Raw genomic sequence first — 17,287 nt, 5'->3', positions numbered from 1 at the left:
CTGTGCGCAGAGACAGCCCTAGGAGTGCACAGGCAGAAGCCCTCTATGGTTCGTGGGGCTCCCACACGCTGGAGGCCAGTTGAGGCTGTGGTGCTCACAGGAAATTTGGACAAGGGTCAGTTTTCCTACTGCGCCAACACAGAACAGGTGAGCAGAGAGGAAATGCGACAGGCCCAGGCCCCATGGCCACTGCTTCTTCACACGGGTGGAGTCCAGTGCTCCACCTGTGGGCGGGTGGGCAGGGTCCTGGAGAGAAAGCTGCCAGTGCAAACTCCCCAGCAGAGAGACACTGTGGTGCTCGTTATTTTTCAATTTTTCCTTTTTGTTTCTGCTTTTTTTTCATTTTCCTTTATTTTATGACATTTTACTTAGGCATTTTTTCTTTAAGTGGATATGGGAGAGATAATCATCCGACTTGTTATTAGTTGTGGCGAGTTTGTGCCCCCAGTAGTACAAACATGAATTCCAAAGAACAACGGAGATTAGGAGTAGGAGAGAGGCGTTGAGAGTGAGTTCCTGAGGGACAGGAACAGCTTTGGGTTAGGCACTGCCTCTGTAGCCTTTGCCAAGGGTAATTTGTGCAGTTCGGTCACACTGTGGGCCAAGCTGCAATCAACCCAAAAGTTGTGAAGTGTAGCTGCTTGGCTAATCCAGAGTCGATAGGGAAGGGATGACTCTGGATGTCTGGTCACCCACCTGGGTGACTGGTGCCCATCTGGGACTCCATGTATCAGTCACAGCGTACTCGCAAATTGTTCACCCCTTGGGGGACACGCGGGCCTGGTCATTGCATTCTGTCCAGGCATGGTCTTCAGTAGGTCCACTGCCAGCTCAGTTTCCTGCTCTCAGCTTTGGCACTGACTCACTGGCACCCATCCCTGTCTTGCTGCCTATTAATTTCTAACTCAGGAGCTATAATTTTACTGTTTTAATTATTTTCTCTTCTTCTTTACCATTTTCTTATTTCATGAAAATCTTACTTTCTTGTTGCATTTTTCCTCCTCCTATCCCATTTTTTAGTGTTATAGTTCATTATTAATTTGTAACCTCTCAGTTACTGTGTATTACTTTTGCTTCTTTCTGTTCTAGTAATGTAGTTGTTGGTTTCAACTGTATTTTGCTGTGTTTCAATATCTACTTTGTCTTTGTGTCATCAATGTTCTTGACCTTTCTCTCTGCAGAGTACCAAGGATCAAGTCCTCAAAAGAAAATTGGTCATAGAAAAAGACTCTCACATAAAAGGAGAAAGATCTACACTGATATGCAAATCTCAATATAAAAGCAAAAAATATGAAAAAACAAAGCAACCTGACTCCAGCACATGTTTGTAACTCTCAGTAACTAAATCAAAAATTTCTAAATGAATGACATGGTAGGCAAAGAATCCAAGTGGGGGCTGGGGATTTAGCTCAGCGGCATAAGCGCCTGCCTTGCAAGCAGACAGTCCTGAGTTCGATCCCTGGTACCGGTAAAAATGAAAAAAAGCTAAAAAAAAAAAACAAAACAAAACAAAGAATCCAAGTGACAGACTTGTAAAATGCTCACTGACCTCAAGGAGAATATAAATATTCAAATAAAAGAAGACAATGCAATATATGTAAAAGCACAGTAATGAACAGATAGAACTGTGACAAGTAAAACCACCAAATTTTAGAGATGAAAATCTCAGTAAGTCAAATTACAAACTCGTTGGAATGAATCTTCATGGATCAGCTGGAACAAATGAAAGGCAGACCTGCAGAGTGAAGGGACAAGACGGGGGATCATCATGTTCATTCTGTAGTTTAAAAAAACCAGCAAGTTGTAAACAAAATATTGAAGAACTTTGGGACAGAAATAAAACATCAAATTATGAATTCTGAGTAGGGGAGAATGCTGCAAAATGTAAGGAACACTAAATTTATTCAGTCAAATAGTATCAGAAACATTTCCCAGATGATTTGACAGCTGTGGATGCTGAGGTACAGAAGGCATGGAGAGCCACCAACAGGCTTGACTGGAAAAGAACCTGTCCGTATCATGTTATCCCTCAAGTTGCTCAGAAAACAGAACAGGGAAAGAATGTGGGAAGATACAAGACAGCAACCCCAGACACTCACAAGGCAAATCCATCAGAAATCTGCACATTTCTCAGCCGAAAATCTACAGGCCAGAAAACAAGGCCTACCTTATTTTTATATCTAGCAAAACTATCTTTTAGAGTCTAAGAACAAATAGGAGAAGCCTAAATTGAAGGAATTTATGATGCCTAAGCCAGTATCAGAAAGAAAAAAAAATTTGCCAACATCCCACAGAGGCTGGTGTCAAAAGTGTTCCCAGGTCACCTGGGTGTCAGGCATCTGTGCGGCTCTGCCACCATCACTGAGCTGCTGGACCCTCACGAAACCTGTGTCCTGACCTCGTCTCTCATACAGCACCCTGCACAGCATCAGCCTGCAAACTCTCCTCCTACATGTGATGTCTTTCCATGCAATTAGCAGTCACCAGCCCGAGTCAGTGTCCTGACTTCATTCTAAATAACGTTTTGCATAATTGTTGATAATAACTATTTTACATGTGACATGGCTGGAAAAAATTTATTTTCATTTTAAATATGTCATTTGAAACAACTTGACAAGTTAACTTCATGCTTTACTTACAGTGACTCAGTAAATTTTAATTAATTATATTTTCATAACTTATTGACTTGGTTGTTTGTAAGCAAATAGATATCTTATTTGAGCAGACTTTCTTTCTATTTCATTGGAAACCTAAAATAACATCCAGAGAATGAGAATGGGTAAGACCCTATCTAGCGGACAACATGAGCAATTTATGTTATGCTTTGCGTGATTATTCCTTAAATGCTCTTAAAATGCTTTTAATTAGAATGAAAGCTCTACTCTCATGAGGCTTTATAACATTAAATATTTTTATTTTAAGGCCCAAACTCAGCCAAGACACGTAAATAGAGAAGACACAATAGCAAGAAAAACGTTAAGTAATATAAAAAGAAGATGATGGAGTGGTAACTTATTCATCAGTTCCTAGAATCCTAAAATGGTATTGGGAAAGACTGGGGAGAGTGTTTTTACTGAAGCCCTCTTAATTTTCCAGAATTAAATAAGAAGGCAAATCTATATGCAAAAGTAGAGTGAAATTTGCAAAGCAATGAGACACCCCTCCACCCACTTAGTTCCTCATGACAATTTCTGTCTTCTTTTTCTGCTAAAGAACAGCAATTATTTCTGGACAAGCAGAGCTACATGATTCCTAGAGTTTAAGACACAAGGAGCTTTCATTCTAAAGGCAGAGGAATTCAGAGTCTAACCACTGGGTATTAGGGCTCATTCTCCTTTCTTGCCTTAATTCCATTCTCTAATATTTCCTAAAACTTCACACTCCTATTATGAATTGTTCTTTTAAGATGGGTAGATTTTCATCAATGACAAATTGTGATGTAGCACTAAACAAAATGCTAATTCTCAACTTTTATATTCTTAACTTTAAATCAGTCCCAATACTCTTTAATTTAGTTGATTTGATACAACTCAATGTATCAATCTGCAATTATTTGAAAGATGGCACCAAAGGATGTTATAAGAACACAACTCAAATGCTCTATTTGAGACTGTTGGGATTTGGAAACAACTTCCTAAAAACCAGGCAAGCTCCAGGGCTATGAGTGAGTTCTAAGTGGTCTCCATGAGTCCTCATCATGGGTGTCTGCCATCGCGTGTATTGTCTGGAATTCGTTCAGCCTGTGGCAATGCCAGGGCAGAGCTGTGCTTATGAAGCCTCCAGCAGGCTTCCAGAGACTGTCCCCAGCCCTCCCTCACCACGCAGATGTGGGTGAAGCTAAGAGGGTCACCCCTCTCTCACTCCCTCATGTGGCTAAAGGTCAACAGGGATACTATGGTGGTGCCATTTCTTTCTCAGCCAAAATAGCCTTAATCTGAAAAATGAAGTTAATAGCATGAATGAGATTTTTCATTTCTAAAGATGAGTTTCAATATGCCATGTGTCCGTGATGGCACCCTTCTCCTCTGGGAGGACAGCCACTGAAATGCCTGCTTCCAGCCAGCTGGGCTTCCCGCCGATGGTCCTGTGTTTGCAACATAACCGTTTTCAGAAAATTGCTTAAGACAAAAAGAAAGCAAGCATTACAGCAGGAGCTGGCATCACCATGGAAACCATCTGGAGACACAGTCTCCGTCTGTGAGCAGAGAGGGAAGTTCCTCGTCTAGCCCGCCTCCCCAAACTCTTGTCTTTTTCTGTTTACGGCATTTTATTAGTTTAATGGAAAATTATGATTGTATTACCTTTATAAAACACGACACAATGTTTAGATACATGTATACACTACAGAATGGCGAAATCAAGGAAATCAGTGCATAATGTCTTTCACTTAACATTTTTTGCAGTAAGGCATCTGAAATTCATTCCCACAGTTATTTTGAGATATTTTTGTTGATGAAGTCATCTTGCTGCACAATGTAGCTCCAAATGTACTCATTTTATCTACATAAAACTGCTTTTCTTAGCCAGACTTCCTCACCCCCTCCTTTCTCTGGTAGCTGTTGTTCTCTTCTGTATTTTGAGAATTTGAAGTTTTCCTTTTTATTTCACATATACAGTTAATCAGTGGGCATCGGTATGTCTGTTCTTGCCTTATTTCAATTAGCTTAATGTCTTCTAGATCTATTCGTGGTGTTACAAATGAAAAAATGTCATTCTTTTAAAAGCTTAATAGTGCTCCATTGTGTATATATAGGACATTGTCTTTATCTACTCATCTGTGATGGACATTAAGTTTACTTCCATATTTCACTATTGTAAGTAGTGCTGCAATAGGCATAGAAATGCACATATTCCTCTCCCCTATTGGTTTCATTCCTTTAAGAGTTTTCCCAGAGGGGCTGGGGATTTAGCTCAGCGGCATAGGCACCTGCCTTGCAAGCAGGCAGTCTTGAGTTCGATCCCTGGTACCAGTAAAAAGGAAAAAAAAAAAAAAGACAGAGAGAAAAAAGAGTTTTCCCAGAAAGAGGGTTGTTGGTTTATACAATAGGTCAAATTTTAGTTTGTCAAAATTCCCATACTCCTTTTAATAACAGAAATTACAATTTACATTTCTACCAGCAGTGCACGGGTCCCTTTTTATCTATATCCTTATCAACACTTATGTTTAAATTTTACTAAAATATGAAATCCATTCTAACTAGTGAAAGGTAACATCTCATTTTGGTTTACATTTGCATTTTCCCAAGGATTAGTGAGTCTGAGTATTTTTCATATGCATTTTGATCATTCATATGTTTTTCTTTGAAAAATTTCTGTCCAGATCTTTGCCTGTTTTTAACTCTTACTTTCTTTGTTTCTGCTATTGTGTATGTGTGTGTGTGTGTGTGTGTGTGTATATATATATATATATATATATATATATACATATATATATATATATATATACATACATACATTTATATATAATATATTTAACTGTTTATCAGGTTTATGGCTTGCAAATATTTTTTTTCAATTCTATAGATTGTTTTACCTACACAAAAACTTTTTTGTTTTGGTGAAAGCTCATTTATATGTTTTTGTCTTTGTGGCTTGTGGTTTGGAAATCATATCTAAAAAGTTCTTGGCCAAGCAAATTTTCCCTGATGTTTTCTTCTAGTAGTTTTATAGTCTCAAATTTGATATTTAATTATTGAATCAGTTTGAGTTGACTCTCATGCATGGTATACAGGTCTAATTTTATACTTCTGCCTAAGGATAGTTAGATTTTCTGGTTCTGTTGATCAAATAGGCTGTTTTTTCTTGATTGTTTTGGGTGACTTTGTTACAAACCAATTTGAATATAAATGCCTGCACCAGCCAATATTTCTATTCTTAAGTTAAAACCATGCTGCTTTGATTATTACAACTTTGTACTATATTTTGAAGTTATATATGATAATGTGAAAGCCTCTCCTTTATTCATTTTTGCTCAAGATTGTTTTGCTATTCCTAGTCTTTACTATTTTATGCTAATTTAAGGATTGCTTTTTCTGTTTCTGTAAAGAATGACATTGGACTTTGATAAGGATTTTACTAAATCTGTAGATTGCTTTGAGTAGTACAGCTATTTTAACAAAATTAATTCTTCTAAGCTATAAGCATAGCATCCTTATGTTTATTTGTTTTCAACTGCTTTCATTAGTGTTTCATAGTTTTCAATATGCAAATCTTTTACCTCCTTGTTAAATTAAAAGTAGGCATTTCTGTGGCTACTTTGTGCTGGTTTTGTATTCTCTGATTTTACTGAGTTTATGTATTATTTCTAACCATTTCCAGGGGTTTAACGTTTTCCATAAATGAAGTCATGATCTTAGTAGAGAGAATTTCACTTCTTCCTTTCCTAATAGGGTGCCTTGCGTTGCTTTCTATGGTCTAACTGCATGGCAAATGAAGTATTGTAGGTGGGCATTCCCAGATCTTAGTGGAAGAGCTTAAAGTCTCCCTGCAGAGGAAGATGGGTGCAGACTTATCATATATGATCATGGATAGCCTTGAGGCACATTTGCTCCAAATTCATTAAGATGTTTTATCTTGAAAGGATGTTGAATTTTGTCAAATTCCTCTTCGTTGTTTCTATCAGCATTTGACTTCTGGCTCAGCGAGTAGAGGTAGTGAGAATTACTTGAGCATTTCATGTCAGAACAAGAGGACTTCATACTGAATTAACAAGCTGGTGAATGGCATGCGTGCATGCTTGGTACACACATGGGTGTTTGTTCCTTGAGTTACCTCCCAAGATTTCTTGGCCCCCATCCCTTCATGCAACACTGCAGCAGACTGCACGTTCCACAGGGCCACCTCCAGAAGCCTCACTCTCCACTCTGCTCACAGCATGATGCTGTTGCTCAGCCTGTGAGCCTGGACAGACCCTGGGCTCCGCAGAATGCAGGGTCTCTGGCACTGTTCACAGCTGAGTCCTTCTCTGTGGAATTGGAGAGTCCACCCTTTCCTTTGGCCTTGTCCTCATGGCAGGCATTTTGCAAAGCCTGTGTCTTGTAGAGGTGATGAGCGTGCTCACCTGTGGTCACACTCTAGCACCCACTCAGCTGGTAGCTGCGATCACCTGGCACACCCGAGTGAGCCAGCTGGGGTATTTCACCCTGCCCAGCCTCAGGCTGCACAGCTCCCACCTCTGAAAGCAAATAAATGCACAGCAACTGTGAATAGGAGCTGTCTAGCACCTTGAGAGACAGGGGACCATTGGTCTAGGATACTCAGTTTAGCTTGATTTGCTAAACAACAGAACACAAGAAGATTCAATGAGAAATCTATGCTCTGTTTGTGGAATTTTCCTCTAAACTTATATGGACGCACAGCCCATGGAAAGTCCAGTAGCATAGATGTCTGCATCCTCAGACACCTGAGCTGTCGCATGCGAACCGGGTTTTCCTGCGCCTTTATGTTTAGCACTCAGGGGAGCAACTCCAGGGAGCAGGAGCTGTGCACAGAGGGTGGTGCGGGTCTGGTGGCAGTTGTGGACCAGATGACAGTTTTATAGACAGGCTCACTGGGGCCTGGCTCTGGACCAACGCTGACCTGCACGGTGAACTGAGGTCAGGCTGCAGCGGTAACTCTAAGAACTAAAATTACCTTGTGCACTGTCCTCCTTTGATCATCGCCACTGTTCTGTGGTTTCACTGTGATTCACCTTAACAAATGCATTTTCTACTCACATTGTTTACAATGAATTCTGCTTTTCTGAAGTTAAGGAAAACAAATGGAGAGCATGGTGTATGTCAAGGTCCAACGTGGCAATGCGCAGAGTTCACGTGCACGAAAACTTCTCACAAGTGAAAGCAAAGAGGGAGGCGTTGTTACAGAGGCCGAGCTGCTGCCAGGAAGTCTGCACTTAGGCTTGCCTCCTCCCACGCTGGTTAGCACCCTGGGTAGTCACCCGGCACAGCTGGCTCCAGCTGGCACCCACAATCTTCCACTGTGATTCCCAGTTTGTGCCTCAAGGTCCAATGCATCAGTACCACCCGGGCCTTTGCTGAAAATTCAATTCCTGTCCTGTCTAGACTTCTGACTCTTCTGACCTGAGCCCCAATAGTCTGTTTTTCTATGCAAACCCACAAGGTGACTTTGATGCATACTTGCTTTTTAAAAATCTATTTCACATTTCACAAGGACCTTTATAATTAGCTTCTGTAAAGAGAAGCCAGGGTGTGGCCACTGCACTGTGGTTTGCTGGGTGGGATCCTGGCCAGATGGGAACAGTGGCTGTGCCCCTTCCATCTGGGATCCACTGATGCAAAAGCCACCAGGAAACAACTCCGAGTAGGACTGAAAATTAACCCATTGGCTTTCCATGTTCACTTGTGAGTCTGTCCCAGGCAGAGGTCCCTTTGTCTGGAGATGGGCAGCAGATTCAGGGTAAGTGAGCCTCTATGAGTCCTTGTTCTGGGCTGAGGTCTATAGTAGCCTGTGATGCTATAACACCTCAAAGGAGAGGACAGAGCCATGGCTGAGGACCCCAGGTTCCAAGCCCAGTTGACTAGACAAAGACTGCAGCTGTAGGCACCTCAAAGTCAGTCTGGCGATAAGACAGTTCTCCTGGTCAGCATAATTTATCACTTGTGAAAGTCTTTGTACTGACTCCTGAGGTCCTGCTCAGTTCCCAGCACTTTCCTCAGTAACCCCTTCGTTTCAAAACCAGATGAATACAGGCGACCAGAGAAGTGCTTTGTCTCCATCACCAGAGAATCTGGAATTCTGCTAGAGAGTTTGGATCCTCTTAGAGCCCCAAACTCATGCCACCTGCATCTTTTATTCAGGACTTGGCGTCCACTCATATGGGAGGTTGTGGGCCTGATCAGTCTGCAATTTCCTTCTCCTCCTCCTAGGCCACTGCCAGAGCTTCTGCCACCTAACTTGCAAATATTTAAATGTGTGTACTATGAGATCCGTATGTTGTAGGCATTCTCTGCCCGCCTGGGGTCTCCCTTCACTGGTAACTGTTAATCTAGTACTCTCAGTTTCACAGCCCTCAAACTCACAGTATCTGGAAAGCTGCTTTTAGGGTTTGGTGAGTGTATAAGCTTTCCTTTTACACTTAGCATTCCGTAAATTCCTCAGCCTAATACCAGAGCCTGTTTGGCCATGTGACACTTTATCAGCTTCCATTCTGCAAGCTTAACATACTGCCTTCTGGGCTCCGCCCTCCTCCCCCTCTAGAGTAAGGGATCTTTCAAGTTTCAACCATCTCCTATGTAAACAGGACCCTTGTCTGGGGTCCTGGTGAGATTTACATTAAGCAGGGTATGAAGCAGTGTTTGCATACTAAAGAGTCCTCCACACTATGTAGAGCCAGAATCAGGTTAGAGAACTTTTGTCCTGGCCAAACTACCCTTTTAACTTGAATATATTCCCAGTACAATGTATTTGGATATATTTTAAGCACCATGGATAAAAACAGTCACTAAGACAATCTGAAACCAAAGGCAACATGAGGAGTGAAGCAGGTGGGCACTGGGGCTCTGACCCAGAAGCCACAGCTGAGCTGGGGAAACAGCCAATGAATGGCACTGACAAGAGCCATGGGCTGGCCACAGGTGGACATGCTTGTCAGGATTGGCTGAACATCAGCCACTCTCCTGGTCACTGCTGTGGCTTGGCCTCGCAGCACAAGCACTGCTTGTCTTGCAGAACAGTTTAGGTGAAGACAGGAAACCTACTTGCATTGGTCTGTGCAAAGGAAGAAAGGAAAGAAGGAAGAAGGAAGGAAGGGAGAAAGAAAGGAAGGAAAGGAAAGAAAAAAAGAAAGGAATGAGGGACAAAGGAAGGAATGGGGGAAACAGACATAAAGGAAGGAAGACGGGAAGGAGGGAAGAACAAAAAAGGAAGAAAGGATGGGAAAGGAAACGGAAGTCTTGAAGATTAAAATGCATTCATCCCTCCACTCGTCTCTGCCCTCTTCAGCTTCAGGCCAGCAGCTGCAGGTGCCGAAGGCCCTCCGGTAAGTTTCAGGGACATTCCAGGTGCATCCCTACAGCTCAGAGGAGGTCAGGGCAGATGTTCTCCTGGAGCTGCAGGGAGGCTGAGGCAGGAGGGTCGAAGTTGGAGGTAGTCTGGGCCACAGCCTTTAATATTTGCCCCCTTTCGAGTGGCACAGTGGTTTAAGGCTCCTTTGTGCATGGTACACCAGCCTCAGGCCCTCAAGTGCTGGGACTGCAGGCTGCCATGGCACACCTGGCTTCAGCAACATTTTTTTTTATCCAAATCAGGGCAGTTGTGGATATATATACTGCATTGAAATGGGAACTGTGTGTGGCAGTACACTCCCGCAACCCCAGCACTCAGGAGGCTGCAGGCAGGAGGGTGGTCATAAATTCGAGGTCATCCTGGACTACATAATGAGAACTTGCCTCAAAAAGCCAAAACAAAACAAAACAAAAATAAATCAATGAAGCCAAATAAATATTTAAAAAATAAACTTGGTAAAATGATACCGAATAAAAAGGAAGGAGTCATGTATACTGCTAAGGGTGGAAGTGGGAGACGGTGGTGTTCAGAGCAAAGCCAGTTGGTAACAGGGAGGGGTAACTGGGCACAGGCAGCTCCCCGCTCCCTGGCACTGAGAATCTCAGCTCCCGCTGGATGATCAATAAGCAGTGATCAGCGCTGCCCCGAGTGCCAGCGCTCTCCTTCTGCAGACACTAAATCCAGATAAAACATGCAGTGCTTCGGTGAGATGATGGCTGAGTCCATCTTCCTCCCGGCGTCAGCTCAGGGAGGCAGGCGCCTCTCCAGAGCACCGTGCAGCCGCGTCCTGAGCATGCAGCCACTTCGTGCCCGGGCTGAGAGGGCAGGAGGGAAGCGGGTCAGGGTCCACAGGCAGCTGGAACTCCTGCTCTGTGGGGCAGACACGATTGCATTAATACTGAAGATCATTAATATTTTATTCAACTCTCTCTGTCACACACACAAACACAAATAATACAATTCCTACAGGTGGGACAATTGGTCAAATACTGAGATTTATAGCTCATTTCTTCTGAAACTTGCTCATGAACAGCATGTGGGCTTCAATGACATAATTCAAATAGATGCCTTTCTTTTGATCAGCAAACAGAAAGAACTTGCATCAGAGCCCATTTTCTGTTGAATCTTGAACTTTATTTTTCTTTTCTTTTTGGTTCCAAGGATCAAACTTGCACCCTCGTGCTTGTCAGGCGGCCCTTGCGCAGCCAAGCTAAATCCCCGGCCCTTGGACTATTTTTTGACAGCAGAGGACACAAAATGGATATTTCCTATGACTTCACTTCTAGGTTTTATAACAAAATAATTCAATAAAAAAAATATGTGTATGTATGTGTTTGCATGTGATTATCAATATTTAGAAACAGAAATCAGGAAATACTTGAACTGAAACTCTCCAAATAGAAGCTGCATGGATTCCTAGGAACCCTGAACAGCAAGGCCAACCATTGATAGTCAGGGAAATGGGCAGTCACCTCAAGGAAGTGCACATCATGGGAGAGCTGGTTTTGTTCCATTTTGTATTGTTTGATTTTATTGTGTGTGAATGTATGGATAGCTATTTTGAAGAAGATGAGAGACATTATGGTAGCCATTGTTAATTTCCTGTTGTCTTGTTTTGAAGTCCTGTGTCACTTTCATTGTTCTGTTCTGTTTTGCTTTATTCTGTTTTGTTTGGTTCGGTTTTATTCTGTTTAAAATAAAATTTTAAAAAAAGAATAGAGACTGATAGCATAAAGTTCCACAACAACAGGGAGAAAATGGGCCTCTGTGCATCCTCTGTGCGAGCTCGGACTTGTATAGCCCCTTGAAAACAAGCCTGGAGATTTGTAATAAATTACATATCCACCTATATAATGACCCAGAGATTTAAATATTAAACGTTTACCCAAGAGAAAGAAAATACACAACCACACACATACCATGTACTCAAGCATGTCCACAATAACATGATCCGTAAGAGTAGGAACTGGAGGGGACCCAAACCATCCTGGGTGGGGGAAAACTTCACCCCCACCTGTGCTGTTCACGGTGGGCGCAGTCCCGGTTCCTATGATGGCAAGGCTGGACCTCAAGTGCGTGTGGCTGGTTTCATTTCTTCATGTTGATTAATGACCCAGAGGATCTACACCCTACAAACCTACCAATCCTATCCTTGTGGCTTGTTTCCATTCCTTCTGCAGAGAGATATTACCTTCATTACTTCTAGATTTTATGGTTTCCTATGTTGACATTTAAGACCAATGGATAGTTAAATACTCCAGATTATCTAAGGCAAGAATCTAATCTTATATTTTTCTGAATAAGTATTTTAACACAGCTGTGGAACAACTCTAGCCCCAACTTTGTGTGATACTATTCTGTTCTTACTTTGTGGCTAATTTAGCATCAGATGTGCCCTCTTGTACCCTGTTCAAAACAGTGTAAAGCTTTTGTGTACTCACCAGTCTTTCCCTTTGTAGAGAGAAACCTGTATAGGTGTGTCTGTGTATCTGTGTGTCTGTGGCTGCCATTTTAAAAACAATGCCAGTGTTATTAACACTGTAGATAAAAGAAAGAAAGGGAGACTGCGATATAGCGGCTTGACTTTGGGGTATTCAGGGTTTGTAATCTTACTGGAAGCCCACACCTTGCAGACTTGGTCTTACTGCTCTTCAACAATACATCAGTTCTATGCAATATAATTTAAGCCTTGATATGGTGGAGAAAGTTTTCTAGTTAGGGAAAATGCAGAGATTTAGATTCCATTAAGAACTTTGAAGGCAATAAAACAAAACAAAACAAAACACCCAAACAACAAAAACAAAAAACAGTTACTTTGATTTGAGAGTTAAAAGGTTCCCTAGAGTCACCTTGTGCTCCCAAAGTAGAGAGGAAAAGCCAGGATGCAGTGTTCTCCATCCTGTGCTCTCTTGGCCACGTCTTAGGAGCCCCGCTGGGGAGTGAGCTCCCCATCCTGGGCAGTGCCCTTCTCCTCCTCCAGCTACTTCCACACTTCCTGGAGGTAAACACTGCTCTGGGATCCAGACTGAGGCCCGGGCAATTCTGGGGGAAAGTACCACAAGAGCCCCTGAGCTGTGAAGCAGAGCGGTCCAAACGCTAGCAGGTTTGATCTGTCCCCACGCAGGTGGCACCAGGGCCTCTGTGCTCATTAGTCACAGGCCGGGGACAGCAGCTGACACAGCTGCGTCCATCCCAGACCTGCGAGCACAGCCAGCAGCAGCTGCTCTCGGGATGAAAGCGCCAAAGCCCCAGAACCCCGGGCTGTCCCCCTGTCTGGGATCCGGAGATGGAAGAAACACACAGACATTCCATCATTTTAAGATGCACTTTGAATATTTTTTGAGAAACAATTGCTCAGGATCTGAACATCTAAATCTCCAAGGCAGTGCCACAGAGGGGAACTTTTTCATCAAAGAAAAGTACACACGCCGGGGATAGGAAATGGCAAACTTGGGATAAAATGATAGCATTTTCAGAGATGAGCCTTCAAGACAATCATTTCCGCTGAGAGGGCTTTGCCACCAGGGGAAGAGCTGTCATTTTAGAACACAAGATTTAACCTGCAGTTTAAAAACTTTGGAATATGCATGGAAAGTTGGCCAAGCTACCTGCGGAAACAACAAGGCTTTCAGTGAGGAGAAATACTGCCTGGTGCTGCAGATACCAACACCAGAGCTTCAGAGAGACAGATCCCCAGGGACACAGTTCTACTGATATGCGTCATATATAGAGATAGAGATAGAGATAGAGATAGAGATAGAGATAGAGATAGAGTTAGAGATAGAGATATATAGATAGAGATCTATATATACATATATCTATATCTCAACATAGACATAGGCTACACAGATTTCGCATTTCTTAAATAATGTTTACTTAGGAATCTAACTTGGTACACTATAGTGAAAATTGTAGTCATAATTTTCAAGTGATACAAGCAAGGCTAAGACTGTTTGTCTGAGAAAATTAGCTCTGTAGTTTATTTCTGATTTCTTGGGGATATAAGGGAAAATGCAAGATTCTTCAAACAATGAACCCCTCACTGATGCTGGAAGGGAAGTACAGATAAACCCAGCGGGTTTGTTTTAAGCCACTATGTGGTCATTGATTTTGACGCATCCTTCCTTCTGACATAGAATATGGGAGCTGGGGGAGATATTAAGAAAGAAGGAACTTCACACTATCTTTTCTGTCCATTTTATTGTTCCACTTTCAGTATGATTCTGAATAGATGCTTTAGAAAACTAAGTAGAAAAGGAAATTGAACTCATAATTCTGAGATAACCTTCACCTTCCACGATGGCCTCCCCGCTCCTGAGATTCTAGAGGAATCCGGAACCTGTTCTGGGCCATGCTGGTTATCTTTGGCATGGGAATTTTAAAAAATCTAGATGTCTCATGATCTCTGCACTTTATATTGTGGGTGAAAGAAGAATTCATAGTGTAACAGGTTTGCAGTCTATCTAAGGTCCTAAAATCATTTATAGATGATACAGAACTGTAATGCAGAATGCTGTGAAGTCTCTCAGGCCCCTCTCCTGTGGAGTCTTGAGCTGTAAGGCTGACTTGCTCTCTATCAGGATGATGGTGACCTTCGGGTCTGTTCCCATGAATCCACAGAATGGAGCCTGTGATTGCTGTTCTCTCTGTGATGCTTTGGGACTGTCACCAGCCTAAACCTCTCATTGCTTAAAAGCCTGGCAGAACAATTGGACTCTATGAAGGGTGGGTGGTGCACCTCTGTCTAATTGGCCCACAGCCACACAATTCCTCAAATAGTCCACATGGAGAGGCATCTAGTACTTGTGACCCTGAGCCCGAATCTCCCTCAGATTAATTTCTCTGTCTTTCTGACTGCTTTCTCTCCCTGACTCTGCAATGATCTGGTGATGATTGGCATGAAGATGACCCAATAATGATTTCCAAAGAAATAAAAAATTAAAACATTTAAAAATGTTCTCTACTGTTCTAGAACAAATTTAAAAGCTCTAATGAGAAGGATAAGGTAAAATGTAAATCTCTTTTTAGGCTTGAGCAATCAGTGTGAATCAGTATGCTAATACAGGGTAGTTATGTGAATGTTAGGACGGGAGCTCATAGGTGCTGCAGCTTTCATGACATCTGGTACATGCACATGCTTACGTCTGCTTGCACAGTGGTTAGACTGCAAACTGCGTCCTCCAGGGACTGATGTGGGTCCTTGTTTGGGGACAACTAAGATTGAAGTTAGCAGAACAGCAAATGCCAAGCGGTGGGAGATGACCAGATGCTTGTTTATTAGAATGAAAGGAAAGTCTTCTTGCTGGCCAGGCAGGGGCTCCCTCAGATGGACACATAGATGTCTAAATCCACTGGCCTTTTGTTCAGTTTTTGAGACAGTTAAATGTGACACAGTGCAGGGGTGCTCCTGGTTGCAGGTAATCCTTTGACATCTGCAATGCAGCTCCTTCTCTTGGAATTCACTTTTTTTTTTTTTTTTAATATCGGTACCAGGGATCGAACTCATGACTGCCTGCTTAAAAGGCAGGTGCTTATGCCGCTGAGCTAAATCCCCAGCCCCCTGGATTTCACTTCTTCCAAAGTCTCACCCGTTAGTTTAGGGACCTGTTCTTTGTCCCTTGCATTCAGTTAGGCGCTGGTAGTCAGTTTGCTTGAGTTAATTACTAGGGCCTTCTGGTATATTAATTAGCTCATGATCTGACTTTTAGTTTACTTGATGTTAACAATTCAGAGCTGTTCCCTCCCTGCCTAACTTCCTCTATCTCATGGCTTCAAGTGACTATAACTCAGAGATTTGTACTAGTAATTATACTTAATAGTAATGCAAACACTGAAAATACCATGTGAAATACAGCACATGTGCTCATTTCTCCATAGTTCAGCTCCTTAGATGATAAGGACATAAGTCCTTGCTTCACAAATGAAAGAAGTGAAGTTGAAATTCTCTAACATTTTAATATTGCATGGCTTGGACACGCAGAAATCAGAGACTGAACGTGGGTTTTATTCTCCCTCTTGCAGGCCTCAGTCTGGCAGGTCACGTTTCCTTTTGCAAACAAAATATAATGCAATTGGGACTCTAACAGAGCCTTAGCTTCATGTCTTGTGTTGGTTTGAAAGTAGAATAAAATACACTGGTGTTGGCACTGAATCGCAGATGTCATTTGGGCCTCAAATAATACTATGCAATGCATCGACCTTCTCACATCATAGGTCATCAGGTACCAAGCGCCCAGAACTCAGAAGCAGAGAGGCTCTGCCCCTTACTTTGTCCACACCAGCTTAGACAGCCTTGCCCAAGTGGAAGTCAGTCAGGAAAATAGTCACTGATATGAAAATACGAAGTTGCAGGCTGACAGAGACTGATTTTCTTGTTTAGATGTGAGAGACCACGGTGCATGGAGGCCTGGTGGTAAGTGGGTTTCCTTACCTCATAACCCACGGCCCAGAGTCTTTCTTTGAAGAGCCTCCTTCATCTCATAGGGGCTCATTCCATCACATGCTGCTCCATTTCAAGTAGAAGAGAAGGGGGAGAGAGGGGAGATGAGAGGATAGAAGGGGAAGAAAGGAGAAGGGATAAAACCAAGATTACCTTAAAACCTTCACCCAGGAGAGACACACTCTCACATTCCTTTGCAGTTACAATTAGCTGCAAGGAGCTGACACAAGATACCTTTTGACTGCAACCTTACTTCTGAAACTGTAGCACCCACTTGAAGAGTCTGAGTGTGGGTACTGTGGGGGATTCTATGCAGTTGATCAGATCAATAATCATCCCTGTGTTAGTATAGGCCTGTTTCTCACAGGAAGAAAAATGATTCTGTGCATTAGTGGAGACCCAGAGGAAGGGTAAGGAATGATGTCAGAATTCACAGGGCAACGGGACTTAACGTGCTGTTTGTCTTAGGCAGTGTCACCTTGGACTTATGAATGTCTGCACCTCCATATCCCCCACGATTACTTAAGAAGTGACTCACATGATTTGAACAAAGTGTTTGGTAACAGTGCATCTGTGAGGCAGTATACATGAAATAATTTAGCACTCACTGTCACACTGCTGCTCACTGAAGAGGAAGGGTGTTGCGGAGAAAGAGTTTTGGTGCAGCAGAGCCCTATCACCTGGACAGAGCTTAGGGACAGTGGCCACTCCAGTGGTGCCTGGGATTTCTTTACAGAGAAACATTTTTGGCAACCCAGCTTATTTGGGGGAGTTTCCTGATGATTCTACCAAAGAGTTTCTTGAGTACTAAGCTGGCTCCTTGAC

Source organism: Cavia porcellus, unplaced genomic scaffold (genome assembly GCF_034190915.1).
Source record: "Cavia porcellus strain 051 isolate PalLab524CR breed Dunkin Hartley unplaced genomic scaffold, mCavPor4.1 scaffold_24, whole genome shotgun sequence".
In the NCBI taxonomy this organism is placed as follows: domain Eukaryota; kingdom Metazoa; phylum Chordata; class Mammalia; order Rodentia; family Caviidae; genus Cavia; species Cavia porcellus.
This window is presented reverse-complemented; position numbering follows the sequence as displayed.